The sequence below is a fragment of the Tachypleus tridentatus genome, chromosome 1 (assembly GCF_004210375.1).
Source record: "Tachypleus tridentatus isolate NWPU-2018 chromosome 1, ASM421037v1, whole genome shotgun sequence".
Classification (NCBI taxonomy): Eukaryota; Metazoa; Arthropoda; class Merostomata; order Xiphosura; family Limulidae; genus Tachypleus; species Tachypleus tridentatus.
The window spans coordinates 30,463,485-30,479,328 of NC_134825.1; the positions used below are offsets into that span (position 1 = coordinate 30,463,485).

General features: G+C 33.7%; 1 pseudogene across 1 annotated transcript in view; it reads right to left on the reverse strand.

Moving 5' to 3' along the window:
- LOC143232302 (uncharacterized) overlaps positions 1 to 15,844 on the reverse strand; it is a 123,999-nt pseudogene that overhangs the window by 30,116 nt on the left and 78,039 nt on the right. The window contains exons 24-27 of the transcript XR_013017489.1: positions 14,627 to 14,780; positions 14,066 to 14,179; positions 9,140 to 9,310; positions 802 to 891 (exon numbers count right to left, since the gene is read on the reverse strand). The product of XR_013017489.1 is annotated as an uncharacterized LOC143232302 (transcript). The remainder of the gene's footprint in view (positions 1 to 801; positions 892 to 9,139; positions 9,311 to 14,065; positions 14,180 to 14,626; positions 14,781 to 15,844) is intronic.

Genomic DNA, 15,844 nt, shown 5'->3' on the forward strand with positions numbered 1-15,844 from the left:
TTGTTAGCCTACTGCACAACCCCCTGAGCGTCCCTAATTTAGGAGTGTAACCAGGAGGAGAGACCTGAGCCAACTCCCTAATTTAGTGGGATTGAGTGTAAGACTAGAGGGCAGGCAGCTAGTCATCACCACCCACCGCCAACTCTTTTATTTATTTCAAGCTACTCTTTTTTTGGCAACGAATAGTGGGATTGACCGTCAACTTATAATGCCCCTTTATGGCTGAAAACAAACAAACACAAAATGCCAAGATGTTTAGCTATGCTCATTCAAAATAATTTAAATAATTTTTAGAGATTTTTTATGATCTATGAGGCCTTTAGCCCAGTACCAAATATCCAGGCCAGTTTGAATACAACATACCAGTAGTTGTTGATAATATTCAGTAATAGGTAGTCTATTTGAAGTAATATATAAAACAATTAAAAAGACCTTCTACAAAACTTAGTATGTACAGTCATTGAATGATAGATGAATACTTTTTATGTTGATGTAAGTTAACCAAAATGTTCAATAATATAGAATAAACAAATTGGTTGGGAATAGATATAATGTATTATATTCATTAGAATCTATATACATATAATAGTACTGTGGATAGATATTCACTAGAATTGGTTTTGAAGTTTGATAGGTCAATATGGGAGAGGTGTCTCCCATTTTCAGTTTTGCATTTTTTACAATTATGTATAAAGTAACTTTTCATGTCTTAAAATAACATTTCATTAATCATAAATTTACATAATTTCCAACTATAGGAGTGTATTCTAGCTGGTATCTAATATCTTGCACTAACAATACCTTTTTGGCCAGGAATACCACTCAGTCCAGGTTGTCCAGGTATTCCAGGGTTTCCTGGGACTCCAGGTTCTCCAGGCTCACCTCTTATGCCTTACAATCAAAATTTCATGGGTAAGGAAGAAAAATAATATTTATAAACATTTATTTCACTTTATTTGATAAAAAACATGTTATAGAAACACAATACACTAAACAAAACAAAGCAACTACAAATATCTATAAAAATCATAATTCAAATAGAAAAATAACTTTTATGACTTGAAACTGTAAACAAGCTAACAATATAAAGAAAGAATGAAATAAACATCTTCTGATAAAATACATGTATACATTAATACATACAAGTACAGTACAAATAGTTCACTGTTACGTGTAACAAATCATTTAAAATATCCTTTAGTGCACATGATACTTGACATGTATATCTAATTCCTACTAGCTGAATAATTAAAGAAACAGTGGGTATAGTCCTTTTTAGCTAAAATCTATACCAAATTCATAAACAATCCTATTTAATTAATTTCATATTTTAAACATTTAATTAACAGGATCTCATTGATGCATAGATTTATTTAATCATTACATATTATCATAATGCTAAACCAATCACTCCTTCACCTTTCAATACATACACATGCTCTTATTCACTTCACTTTTCACTATGTAGATTTGCATATTCCCATACTTGAGTTTGAAGTCATCTTGTGGTAGATTCTATATATCTAGCATCATAACTAGAACAACTGAATTATTAAACACCATTAAACGATTTTTGTGCAGAAATCTTAACTAAACTTTAAATAATTTTGTAGCTAAATTATGACTTGAAAATAACTATTACATCTTTTTGAGGGTAAACTCTAAAAAATATATTACAACTATTTGCTTACTCAAAACCATGTTTTCCAATGAACTCACATCAATAATTTTGCTACATTTATGATCTACCATTTCAATACACAAAATATTTTCTAACTGTATTCTTAAGATCTTGTCTATATAAATGCAAATATAATTCTCTTTCAAAAAGTGTTTTATATTCTCTAATTTTTGGTGAAAATATTTATAAATCTTTATGATTTTATAAACACAACAGATTAAGGTTTTCATAAAATTATCTTTACATTCATTTTGAATAAATAAAATTAAAGTATACTTTGAGATAAACTTCACAATCCAGTATTCTCTACTGTCATACATTAAAACACCCAATAAGGCAAACTGTTGATTATCTTGGTATTCTACAATGACTCTTACATCACCAAATATTTACAACTGCTTTCTCAATGGGTTTAATTCATTCAATGGTATATGTCTGCATTTAAATATACATTTATCATTTTGTGTAAAATTGTAATTATAAAACAAAAATATATTTTATTAACCTCCTTTTTAATAATACAATACAGTGGAAGAAGCAACAATAAAACTGTTAATAGTGATAAAGATGAAATCACACACTGTTTGTCTAATTATACATGAATTGTAACTGAAAATAATGTGTTGTATAGTTTGAAGTTTGCAATATCAGTTGATAAACTCAAATTTGATAATCACCTGTTTCTAGGCAACAAATCTGTAGTAGTAGTAGTGCATCAAACAAAAGTATTATAATTCATATTTGTATTATAACCTATAAATAATTATAACATCAAATATTCTAATATTAATAAAGATGGTTTGGATGTTGTTAGAAAATTATGTAAAAATTAGAGCATTATATTATTGAAACACAATAAGAGAACAGTTTTGTCATCTTAAATAAATCTGATTATATTCTAAAAGTATAACCTATTTTAAGCAACATAGAGGATACATTACAAAGTTTTTAATAAAAATTAAGAAAAATAATTTATTGATAAAAGATGCATATCTAAATATAGTTTCTGGATGATATCCTATCATTGAAGTCCAATGATTACAAAAGAAGCCTATCCCATCAGACCAGTAACAAATATAGGCATTTATGATGAAGAACTAGCAGGTATTTTAATGAAATTTTGGATAAATTTACTCATACTGAGTATACTATAAAAAGTAGTTTTATCTTTTCCAATACAATCTATGACCTAAGATTTGATGAAACGTGTCCTGTTCTAGTTCGGACATTGAATACCTTTATACAAACATTCTATTAGGGTGTTATTGAAGTTGGCTATATATCTTATTTATGAAAATGGAAATATGATATTATGAGGTTTACCAAATCAGGTTTTCAGTAGCCATTAGAATTTGTCACCAGTGAGACCCCTTTTCTTGTAATATATATACAGATACAGTTAAACTGATGGAGTCCCTACAGGTTCCAAATTAACTCTTTCACTGGCTAACCTATTTCTGCACTACTATGGAAAGCAACAGTTGAAATATTGTATGAAAAGTTTCAAAATCATACAATACTGAAGTTATGTGTGACAGTTTTGCTATTTTTAACATGTTTTCCTAATCTGAAATTGTATTTCTAATAAATACAGCTTCACACAGAATGTTTATGTTCATCATGCATCTACCTAAGAGATATGCCTGCCATTAACATTAAACTAACTCTCACCTAATTTCAGGTGTTTAACACCATCTGTGCCCTCCACCAAGAGGAGCAAGAAACAACCTCCATGTGCAGTATCTCCACCTAAGCATTTGCATTCAAGATTACTTCATTTTTAGATGAAGCAAGAATAAAAGCTGCACCAGAAGTGTGAAGGTCAGGTAGATATATGTGCAGAGGTATCTGCCATAAATTCTTCTGACTAGGAAAATGTTAATTTCCAAGAGAATACTTCACCTTCATGTGTATAACAACTAGAATTCCATGTTGAAGTAGTGAAGAGGATGGTAGAAAATTTAAACCTTCAGAAAGTGTCCAAAAGAAAAGCCCTTACAATGAGACACTAAATGGCAAGGTCACTCATGAGAGATTGCATCTCATCTTGACCATAGTATACTTTTTGCCAAGAATGTAGTGGGGAGAGGTAAACTTTTGTTTTGAGTTTTGTATAAAGTTACACAAAAGCTATCTGAACTAGCTGTTCCTAATTTAGTAGTAATAAACTAAAGGGAAGGCAGCTTGACAACACCATGAACCACCACCTCTTAGACTACTCTTTTATCTATGAAGACTGGGACTGAGTGTTACATTATAATGCCCCCATGGCTTAAAGGACAAACATTTTAGGTGTGAAAGGTATTATAACCTGTGATTTCTAGACTGTAGGTCAAGCACCTTAACTATCAGGCAATGACTGAGAGACAAAAAGATCTCCAAGTGTTTCAGGAATTGGGGGGAATTTGAACATGGCCAACCAATCACCTGCACACAAGTGGCAATTGAGCTAATGCGTATAGTGTGGTTAGGGCTATATCAGATCATATGGAGAGTGCTCACTTGGTTCTACTAGACAGACTCTGGTTACGAAAGGAGGGCAGTAAAGCTATTTGAAGAATGGTACACACTAGATGGGCAGTGGTACCACCACCTTACTTCAGTCAGCAAAAACAAGAAGTGAGACTGGTGACAAATCTGATGCAAAAAAAAAAAAAAAATCTGAAGTAGCCTACAAGCATCAACTTCCAAAAATGAATATGCCAACTGAAGAAATTGGTGGACTCACCCAGTAAGAGTAGGAGGAAAGAGGTCCCAGGATAGAAATAAATATTTCCAATGATTCTAAAAGGAGGAGATGCATGATATACAACAATGAACAACCCAAATCAGTCATAGGAGCCAATTTGAATCTGAAGGATTATAGAAGTAAGAAATATAAAGAAGGGACATAGGAGAAAATGCATAGTTACGTTCCAGAATAGCTGAAATCTTAAAAAGGAAAGACAGACTCAGATAGAGGAGTAAGTAAGTGCAGTGGAAGATTATGAGAACCATCAATAGCATAAATATCAGAACAGTAACTACAGGTAAGAAAGAGGAGGAAATAAATCTTAAGATAAAAGTAGTACAAACAGCAAGAAGTCAATGCCTTTAACAGGGCACACGTTAGACATTGTAATACCACATTGAGATCATAGTCAGGTATGGGAGTAAAGAGATGTGGATGGGTGAAGAAGGAAGGATCAGAATAGAGCACAAAAAATAGGGAATTAAAAATATTATGTAGTAATGGGAAAAGTGAAATGAAGTGGACAAGTCTCCTTTCCCCAGTTGGCAGCAATGGTTGTTTATTGTTTATTGAAAGTTAAGCAAAAAGCTACACAATGGGCTCTCTGTGCCTTGTCAACATGGGTATTGAAATTTGATTTCTAGTGTTGTAAGTCTGCCTTGGGGAACTGCCAACAATGGTGGAGATTGACAGATTATTTTAGAACAGCCAAGTAAAAAAGGCAGAAAGATAACTCACATTAGGCAAGAAAGAAAGAAAAGTGATAAAAAATGTTACTTATGTTACTAAACAAACAAGATGGAAAATTGACAGAAATGGGACAATAAGAAGGACAAAAGTTCAGCCTGAAAGGCAATGAACCAGAAAAATGTCACAAGTAAAAATATAAGGATGATAACCTTGAATGGGAAATTAACATGTGAGGTTAAAGTAATAGAGGCAAAATATTGGGAAGAGAAATGGGAGGTCTGGATGTTGAATGAAGAAGTAGTAGAAACCAAGGTTGAGCTGACTAAAGAGACACCAGCCGTAGTACCTGACAAGAAATGTTGCATATCAATTTTAGGATCTGAGGAAAGAGTTGAAGAGGAGGAGAGGCATATAGAAAAAGATTATAATAGACTTGGTTGAAAGCACTGACAGCTAAAGAATGAGAAGCCAGGTACCAGAAGAGTAGATACTTAGAGTTGAGAGGAGTGGCAAAAGCATAAGAGATGTACCAAACCAATAGCAGACTCAGAGAAAAATCTGGGGCTGAAGAAATCACTCTATGGGTAGAACACTGTCTGATAAAGAGAGGCAGTTTACCACACTGTTCATAGCTCTTGGCACATGACAACTAACAGTATGAACCAGAGAGCAAAAATTTTAGTATAGGAAGTCCAACTTTTAAAAACAATGAATCCTTGAATGAGTGCCTCCTTAACATCTGATGAACGAAATGACCATAGAAATGTCCAAAAGCCAGAAATCATGTTGTCGTTCAGAAATATATCCCCACACCCAAAGAAAGAAGTATTGGTGAAGAGATGGTGAGTCGGTTTTATGGGTTGTAGAGAAATACCAGATGTGGTATTGAAACAAACTAACCACCAAGACATGAAAAAGAAAATGGAGATTCACAGTTGAGGACAATGAATCCTGATAGCCATTTTGTTGGAGGAGGTGCATGGGAGGAATGAGGTATTTCAGAAAAGACAGAGTCTCAAAAGCAATGGGACCTTTAGAATGAAAATGAGAAGCACAAATTTCAGTGATCACACACTCTACAGCCCACAGGTGAAGAGGCATACACCAAGTTCAGCTGAGATCAAAGTTAAAGAAAACATACAGATGAATCAAATATTGAGTGAGCATGTGAAAAAATTTTGAGAGGCTATTTCAAAAAAGCAGCCTCCTGCAGAAAAAGGGAGTAACAAGAAAAGGATATCTCCCATGAATAGGTGAAAAGAAGCCATTCATCTATGCAAAGATAGAACCTCAGCCTTAGACAGTGAAGCCTGTAAGTGAAGGCCCACATTATTTGATTGAATACACAATGGACTAATCATATGCCAAAGGCAAGAACATGGCATTGGTACTTTGATGGACAAAACATAAAAACATCCAAAGGAGAGAGCAATCAAGATGTGTAGGAAAGTATCCAATATGTTGACTTTCATAATATTCAAGGTTGGTGAAGAAGATCACTAAAGAGAAATTTTCTATCCAGAACTGTGAAACAACCAAAAATTGGTTGAGAAATGATAGGTCAATCACCAGAATCCTGTCTGCAGTTTTCTTGAAGATCACAAAACGACAAGAGTAAAACTCTGGAGAAGAGGAATGTACCCTCTTGACAGCATTTTTGGCACATGATTCAAAACTATATCACTGAAATGAGATGAAGTCAGAGGGAAAGGAAATGGGAAGAGCAGAGAGGGGTGGTGGAGAAAAGAAGTGGAAAGAAAGACCATGAGTGAGAACTTGAAGAACCAATTTGTAGTTAGAAAACTGTGACCAAAGACTGGCAAAGTGAGATAGACAGACACTTACTAGACCCAATATAACATGATAGCCACTGATTAGACATTCAGCAAACATGATGGAAAGAGGTGAAAGACAGGAAAACGAAGTGCTGGAAGCCATAATGGGAATGGTAGGGGTAGACTGATTCAATCGAAGAACAGGAGTTTAAGGGCAATGCTGGAAAAACAAGAAACCAGGAAAGATAAGGAGAACTGATGCTGGGCTGCTTCAGTCCATATCTCCAGTGAATGTGAAACACCAACATAAAAGTCTGGGTGAAGAAAAGAAGCCCATTGAAGATCATGCAGATAAGAAGCAAATAGATGTTCATCAGTAAGGAACACATCCCAATCCAATAAGTCCCAAGAGTAGAGGAACCACGTTAACAGGGATAAAGCGAAAGAAGTGATATGGCTCAATTTAGTAAAGAGAATGAAATTGGCTTCCTCAGAAAACTTTTGTGAAGCATGATGAGACACTTCAAACATAAGGTGTAGGGAAGAGAAGGAGGAATCCCACATCGCACACAACACTAACTGAAATGTCCTCACCAGTTAAGAAATGTCCAGAAACAATAGCAGAAACAGATCCTGTGTTTCTAACTTTGTCTCTTCCTCAGAACAAAGTTCTCACTTGAAAATTCATAAATAATGCCTCGCTTGTGAAGCAACAGTCAACATAAAATGAAAACTAAATTTCGATTACGACTGCAAGTCTCAATAAACTGAAAATATGTGATAAAAATTAAAATTTTCATTAAATGTAATGCCCAGGAAAGAAATTAAGTTATCACAATTGTAAATGTTTAGTGGGAGCCACTAAACATGGACTTGTGTTGCCATCCTATCGATGGAGAATTATACTTGGACGCTTACATCTTCATGCACCATTGTTGTTCACATTAAATACTTCATTTAAGTCAGTTAGCTCAAGGCCAGTGACATATAAATCTCATAGGAAGAGGGGTAAAGCTGTGTGTTAGGTAACTCACCTCCTAAATGTGCAAGTCAGATCCATACTTAACTGTCAACATTTTTATTTAATGTTCATTGTAGAACATCAAGAGAATAAAAACACACTTTAATGAACATTTTAGTACATAACAAAGAAATATCTGATTGTGAAGTTTCATTAAAGAAGTGAAGAATGCAAAATTCTTTTAAAAAAAAATGGTTTTTTATATTTATACTTTTTTTCAAAATGAGACCCAAAGCTTGAGCACTTTCAAATAGATGACTATTCTTCTTCAGGAGAATAAAGGCATTCATATATTAAAATAATGAATCATAAATATGCCAAAATTACTGATGCTAGTGGTATTACCATTCACTGGGAAACATGGTTTATTAAAAATAATAGCATTTAATCTGTTTTGTACAGTCTATTTCAAATTCTTTAAACATATTAGATTTCTACACAAACAAATTACCATGAGATATCTTCAAACTCAATTGTTGACATACAAATATACCAAGTAATAACAAGTACAAAGGAGTATGCAATGTACGAGTACAATGTAAAAGTAAGGAGTGATCAGTTCAGGACTGTGGCAAGAAAAATGATGAAAGACGTCTGTGCATCATACTACTGAAGTAGAACCATTTATTAAATTCTTAACCATTTTACTACAAGCTCGGTATAACATACAGGAGTCCATCTACAGATTTGAACAGGTTAAGTATTTGCACTATAAATTTTGATAAAACATGTGTACCTTCACAAAATTTTGTAGACTTTTAGTAAAGGTTACAAGTATTTTGTTTACAATAAATAAGATGCTTTATAAAATAATTTTACTAAAGATTTGTTTTTTTGAAAATAGAGTCTGTTTTATGACTAGTATGAGTGCAAAGTGATTTCACGTTATGATTAAAAAACTATTCTTCGTCCCAAAAATCTCAAATATTGTTTGCATAATCTCTAGAACCTCCTAAATACATTTCAAATGTTTGTTTTCAGTACGACTTTATATTTTATGTTATTTTACGTACTCTAACAATGCGAGGTCTGTCATTTGACCAAACTCTCAAGAAAATCATCATACAAAAATTAAGAAATAAATATACACACCATGCTTTTATCATGCCAAAATGACTACATATCATAACACAAAGATACAAATCTTAGTACCTCAAGTCACATGCTGAAATGAAAACATCAAATTACATGACAAAATAAACAAAAGGAACTAATAATGGCAAATTGATATTTTTACCTACCTGGTGGTCCATTTAACCCATCTTTTCCAGGAAGTCCAGGGGAACCTGGAACTCCTTTTCTTCCTGGAATACCTGGCAACCCTGATTCTCCAGGAAAACCTATATTTCCTTTTAGTCCAGGTAGTCCAATCTGTCCAGCTGGTCCCCTTTCACCTTTTTCTCCCCTTTCACCTACAAATTTCATTAGCAGAAAAATATTAATAGAAAGAAATGTCTCATGTAGGGATCTTTAGATTTTAGCCTACTCTTTGTACATTAAACCATATTTATAAAGAAAAATATTAAACTGTTAAAAGGACACATACTGATGCACTTCATTTTTGGCTAAAAATAAAATTATTTAGGAAATTTTTACGTGAGTTTTTGGTGTTCACTTGTTTATTCAGGTTTCTCTCTCGAAACAATTCCTTGTTTATAACTATCTTTTATTTTATTACAATCAAAACAAATAATTTATAGTTAACGATGTACATCTACTTTATGATATTACAACTTGTTACATTATTGGAGCAATTTAACAGAGATTAGATAGTCTGTTATATGTATATTAATCTAGTTTTCTAAGAATAAGAATTTATTAGTCATAAGTCCATTTCAAGCTAAATAAATCTTAATGAACAAAATACTAAATATGTAATTACCATTATAATTAACCTGGCAAAACAATTTTTAAAGTTTATAACCATGGATATTAAAGCATTATATCTAAAAAGACCAAAGAGTAAAAATAATAGGGGAGAGTCTTAAAAGTAAAGTAAATACATGCAAAGATGCAGACTAAGTGAGAAAAAGAGTTTTTCTTAAAGGGTAATCCAAAACTCCTGCATTAAACCCATTACAATAAACATCACATTACAAACTTCAAATGTTAACTTAAAACAAAAGCATCTGTACCAATCTTTCTGGTCAAAGATTAGAATCTTCCTAAACTGAAAATGTATTTCAAATAAATACACCCCTCCACTCACAAGATTAATTTCTCCCATTTTATGTTGCCCTCTATATTCAAATGTTTTTTTACAATACATGCCAAAGCATTCTGCACCCCCTCACTGGAATCAAAAATACCAACTTGTTTCTTATGTAAATCAATATAAGCCATCTCTTCACCAAGAAGACAGAGCACCACTATCACATGACATGTGACTCTCTCGATGCACCACTATCAAACTCACCACTGAAATTTGAAATAAGATGCAAGCACTCAGAAATTTAGGATAGGAGGGTGAAAAATGTGGGCAGAGAAAAATACCAATCATGAAAATATTTTCAGTTTAGAAAAATTATAACTTCTGATATGGTATTTCCCTCCTCTCATACGATTAGCTAGAATCCCACATTAAAAAGGAAGAGAGACCAGTGCAAGGGAAGAATAAACGTACCCCCCCAAAAAAACATCCAAATAATACCTCTGGATATGAGGGAAACAGATCAGATGATCTGAACCAAATATCTTTTCACCATCAACAGTTATGAACAAACATGGCAGAAGAGGAAGGAACACATCCTAGTGGGAAAGGATAAGTCAAGAAAATGATCTCAATCAGACTAATAAATAACTCAATCCCATAGAAAGAAAGTGGGTAAAGGAGGATGCATTCCATGGTGTAGAATGGCTAGGGAGTGATAAACTGTATTCAATAAGTCAACTACCTCTAAAGCCTCTGCACTGGGTACTAATATCTGGGCAAGAATAGAATGAGATCAATCCCTCTTCACCTCAAGCCTTAAAATCATAGATGTGAGGAAACAAACGACTCCAGGGCATGACACAAGAGTATCACGGGGTAAGGGATCCAGGAATGTGGTATCCAGTATCTGATGGTAGTTCATAATATGCAATCAATTGCATAACCATATGCTTGGTCCAAAATGTCCAAAGGTCAATAATATCACCATAAAAAGAAAAATAAGTGAATGCTCTGGAGAGAGGTGGAACCAACCCATATATACTCTCTGTGACCAACTGCACAGAGGTAAAAATTGAGAAAGGAAGACAAACAACCTAAAACCTGTGTAAGGACTTATGTTGATTGGTTCACTCAATATCCAAAACTAGCCCACAGGGCACTGATATTCATGCACATGACATCCAGTCAAAAGTGTGAACTGCACTGAGTAGTCTCACTTTGTTGTATGTATCATTAAGTTCAAAGAATGGTGTGCCTTCTACACCTCCTCCCCACTCTAAACTGAATAATTATATTTATTTGTGTAGAAGCTATGTAGTAAGATACTTACATGGTCAACCACTCCAGCAGCTTGGAACTGTAAGTGGTAGGATGGAAAAGACAGCTTACAGAAAGTCTGGAGGGTCTGCTACACTACACCCGAGATAGTACAATGAGCGATAATGAAACCCTGTTTTGCAATGCATACCCAGCAAATTTATTGAATTAAAACATGACAGAAAGGAGCAGCTATTCCCTTCTGCTTTACCCAGCCATCCACGGTTGATACTATCCATAAAAGGGCATAATTATGAAGCAAAATATTATGAAATTTTTCATCTACAAGCAATTTTGTGAAACACCCCATATCAGAGGTGAGCATGCAGAACCATGGATGGACACCAAAAATTCAAACCACTCAGTGGTTGACCAACACATCCTAGCCCTGAAGGGATGCATCCATGAACAGATCTAAATCTGGAAATGGAGGAGGAAGCAGGACAGTCTCCAACGTATGACCCCTATCAAACCTTGTCAATAGCCTAGTTTGTAAAGAGGTCTTGTAGCACCTTGGAAAGACACTGTCATGGCAAGAGATCCTAAGGAGGAAGAAAGGGACCACTTATGCTGAATAAGAGAGGAGGAATAAGACATGGGATGACAAAACCTTCTGGCAATTCCCCATGAACACAAATATCAGATATGAAAGGACTCCACTGCTGAAAGAAAGGCATCAGATTGGGTTTCACCAGTCCTGAATCAATCGGATAGTTAGCTGTTGGCATACCATGCATTGTTGTGAAAAATGGAAAACAGTGGCACTGCAGGAAAAAGGAACAGGCAAAGGTCAGAAGACAGGAATCAATTCCATGCTTGCTTGTGACTGGGATAAACAGACCACCAGATGAAAAAAATGTTAGATTGTCGTTGGTATGAAGTGACCCTGAACTCCAAAAACTCTGGAAGGGCGTGAAACAAATAACATTGCAAAAACAGCACAGATAAGAGCCAGGACAAAGGTTTGCGACAGTATGGCATCATGACCCAAAAGGTCTTGACAACAAAAAATCCATGTTTGCAGGGCCAAAGACAACAGACAGGCCAACTTGGAAGTAAAAAAGGAGAGGACGTTCCCAGAAAACCCCTCGAGATTCTTGTGAAGGGCCTCAGACAGGAGATAACCCGAGAAAAGGTACCACAATATAGTTGTCATAGTAAGATGAAAATTTTAATTCTGGGTACATGTTTGATAAACAGAAGGCTGAGACTTGCACCTCTAACAAGCAGAAACACAACCAATAATTGTTGATCCAGATAGAGACAATCCCCCCAGCAATAAGCATGAGCAAACTGATCCAAATCCTGTGAAATATGAGACATACTGATGTCATCACCCAACATGAATGTGTAATGTTCAGTTTGAACTTAAATATCAGGAGATTAGGGAAACTAATTAAGGTTGAGAGGCAGAATCATGTAAAAGGGAAAGAACTGTATCATACGAAATACAAACAATGGACAAATCATCACATACATGAAAAATAAACTCTGAAAAAAATGACAAGGGCCAAACAGAATCATCAGGAAGGATGTGAAAGTGCATGATGATCTCTGGGGAGAGAACAAATGATCAAAATCCCCATCAGAATTGTCAAGATCTGAAGGCTCAGGAGGAAGAGGGGTATCAAAGATTGTCCCATACAACACTCAATCTCCCTGTGAATAAATGATGATAAATTCTCTGACAGGGTGGCCAATACCTGTGGCCCAAAGTAAGGCATCACACAAATGAGATAAGTCCAGTGTTAGCATAAACTTCAAAATGCATGCTTGACACAGAACAAACAAGTGAAAGATCTGACAGTAAAACACAGATAAATAAATGCTTTCAAGTGGAAATGCATAAAAAATGCAAGTTAAACCACTCTGTAGCAGAACTATAACAATACAAAAGACATCTAAACTCAAACACTGCCAAACAAGAACTGATGGTTTCAAAATGGCACACAGAGGGTGTCACATGCATCACGTGAATGTAATGGTGGTGTTCTCTTACTTGTGGAAAGATGATGCATATTGATTTGTATGAGATACATGTTGGATTTTTTATTCCAACAGGGAAGTGCAGAAAGCTTGTGGCATGCATTATAATAAATGATTTCACATAGAGGGCAGCACAAAAACAAGAAAAGCTAATCTTGTGGGTGGAGAGAAGTACCATATTGGAATTTAGACACATTCCTAAAGTGAACAAACTGTTTGACTTAGTACAGAGTACATAATTTTATAAATATTTTGTATGAAGGAAAATAAAACCATTTTTCAATTAAGTACAACAATTGAATTCACAAGTCTTTATTTGCAATAAAAATATCTCAATTTTTAACATGACAAACATACTTGTTAAGCCTTCACAGGTTCTCATCAGATTTTATTTAATAGTCACCAAATGAATCTTTTATTCCCAATATGTAAATTATTATCTACAAAAGTATTAAACAGAGGAAGTGAAGTCAAATATAACTGAATGTTTCAGATTCTCTACATTAATCCTTGAATCTTATTATGACATTAAAATACTTGCATGAAGTAACATCAAGTAAATAAAGGTTTATATATAGGTTTATATAATTCATTGAAAATGTCCTTAATCCCAATTTATCTTTACACTTCATACTTTGTTTATTGTCAGTTTTAATTGCTATAACGTTTTACTTTTCATACCAGAGATTCTTTAATTAAAATCAAGACTTACCATCAAAACCTCTGAACCCAGGCTCCCCAGGAGAACCTATATTACCAATACCAGCAACACCTGGGATACCTTTTACTCCTTTCAAACCAGGTAAACCTTCATGCCCAGGAGAACCTATTTTGAAATCCAACTGTTACTCAAATTCTTACAAAATATCATAGCCAATATGATAATTTTTTACTGAAAAGTGATAATGTTCCATCATTTGATAAATGATCCCACAGAAAAATTGGCATCTTTTTCTACAGGATTCAAAACTTTCCTACTAAAAATTATGTTTTTATTCAATCTCTACAGGATTCATTCCAATCCTTTGTTATTTTATACAATAAAAACTAATATGTCTAAACAGTTTTGATTTTATGTAAATATACTGTTTTTGTTTCTTTTTTTCTTTAAAAGAGCCTCCTAAAAAAGTTTAAAAAATAACTGAATTTTAATTTTACCTCTTGTTAAAATTCAAGTACAAGATACTTTACCAGATACATTTTTAAAAATTTTCTTCCTCAAATATATTAATGAAAAGTCTCTTGTGAATGTAACAAACAATAATGTTCCTACCTTTTGGTCCTGGAGCTCCCCTTGGACCAGGTTCTCCAGGTTGCCCATAAAATCCAGGTGTTCCATAGTCACCTTGATCTCCTTGTCGACCAGGGACACCCCGTAATCCACGTGGACCTTCAATTCCTTCATCTCCAACAGAGCCTCGTGCCCCCTAAAGGTTTTTCAGGCGTATTAAAAACATCACATATTTCACATTATCTACAAGTATTTAGTTTTTCATACACTATGAGACTAATAAACTTCAGTAAATGTTAATTAGTTTGTTACTTGTGAATGAAACGAAATTCTTTATTTAAGGATAACATTACTTCACACTGTCATTAAAAATGCTTGTATTTAAATATGTAAATAAAGGATGTTTTGAATCTTCACATCAATAAAGATAATTTATGCCTAATTAGCAAATGTTTCAATTTAAAACCCAACTCATCATTACAGTTTTGTTTAACTTAACAACATAAAACTTTTAGAATTTGAACTTGTTCTTTGACTTAAGTATTAGAGCTAAAAGGCCATATATTCAAGGGCATATTATTTTATACTATGAAATTATATTCATGAGTTTTCCAGGACATATAAACATAGTGAATAAAAAAATCTTCTAGTGCTGACAATTCATTCTTAGAATCAATTTAGAATTTTTATCACTATCCAATTAACATTTTCCAAAACTTTGTGTAATAAATAAATTACTTCTTTTAGCATAAATTTGATTATTCTTTACAAAATATTAACGACTGCTGCATTATAACTAATACGCTGTAGTAATCAAATTATGGAACAGCTTGTTTTTATATTGTTCACTTCCTATGGCATCCACATATTGTACTACATTGAGTAATTTTATGCTTTTGTCTGATACGACATTCAGTGTCTAAAATTTACTATACTAATTTGGTGATATCACTAATTTTCGTTTTAAATTATCATAAGGATTTCCACCAGTAATTATTGGGTTAAACCAACATTGGTGGGTTTTGTTTTGATTTTTTTTGTATGATTCATACATTATCACAAACACTGAAACCAACAAAGCCATGTACCCACAAGCACTTCTCTCCATAAATAGTTTTAAAATATTTATACTGAAAAAAAATAGTGATGCCTATATAAACCCAACTGGTAATTCTTTTAGGGTTCTAGAGATAAAAAAGTTGTATGGTTCTTGCAAAGTCAGATTAAGGGTTTTATTGGCCCTAGGCTTTTCAACTTATA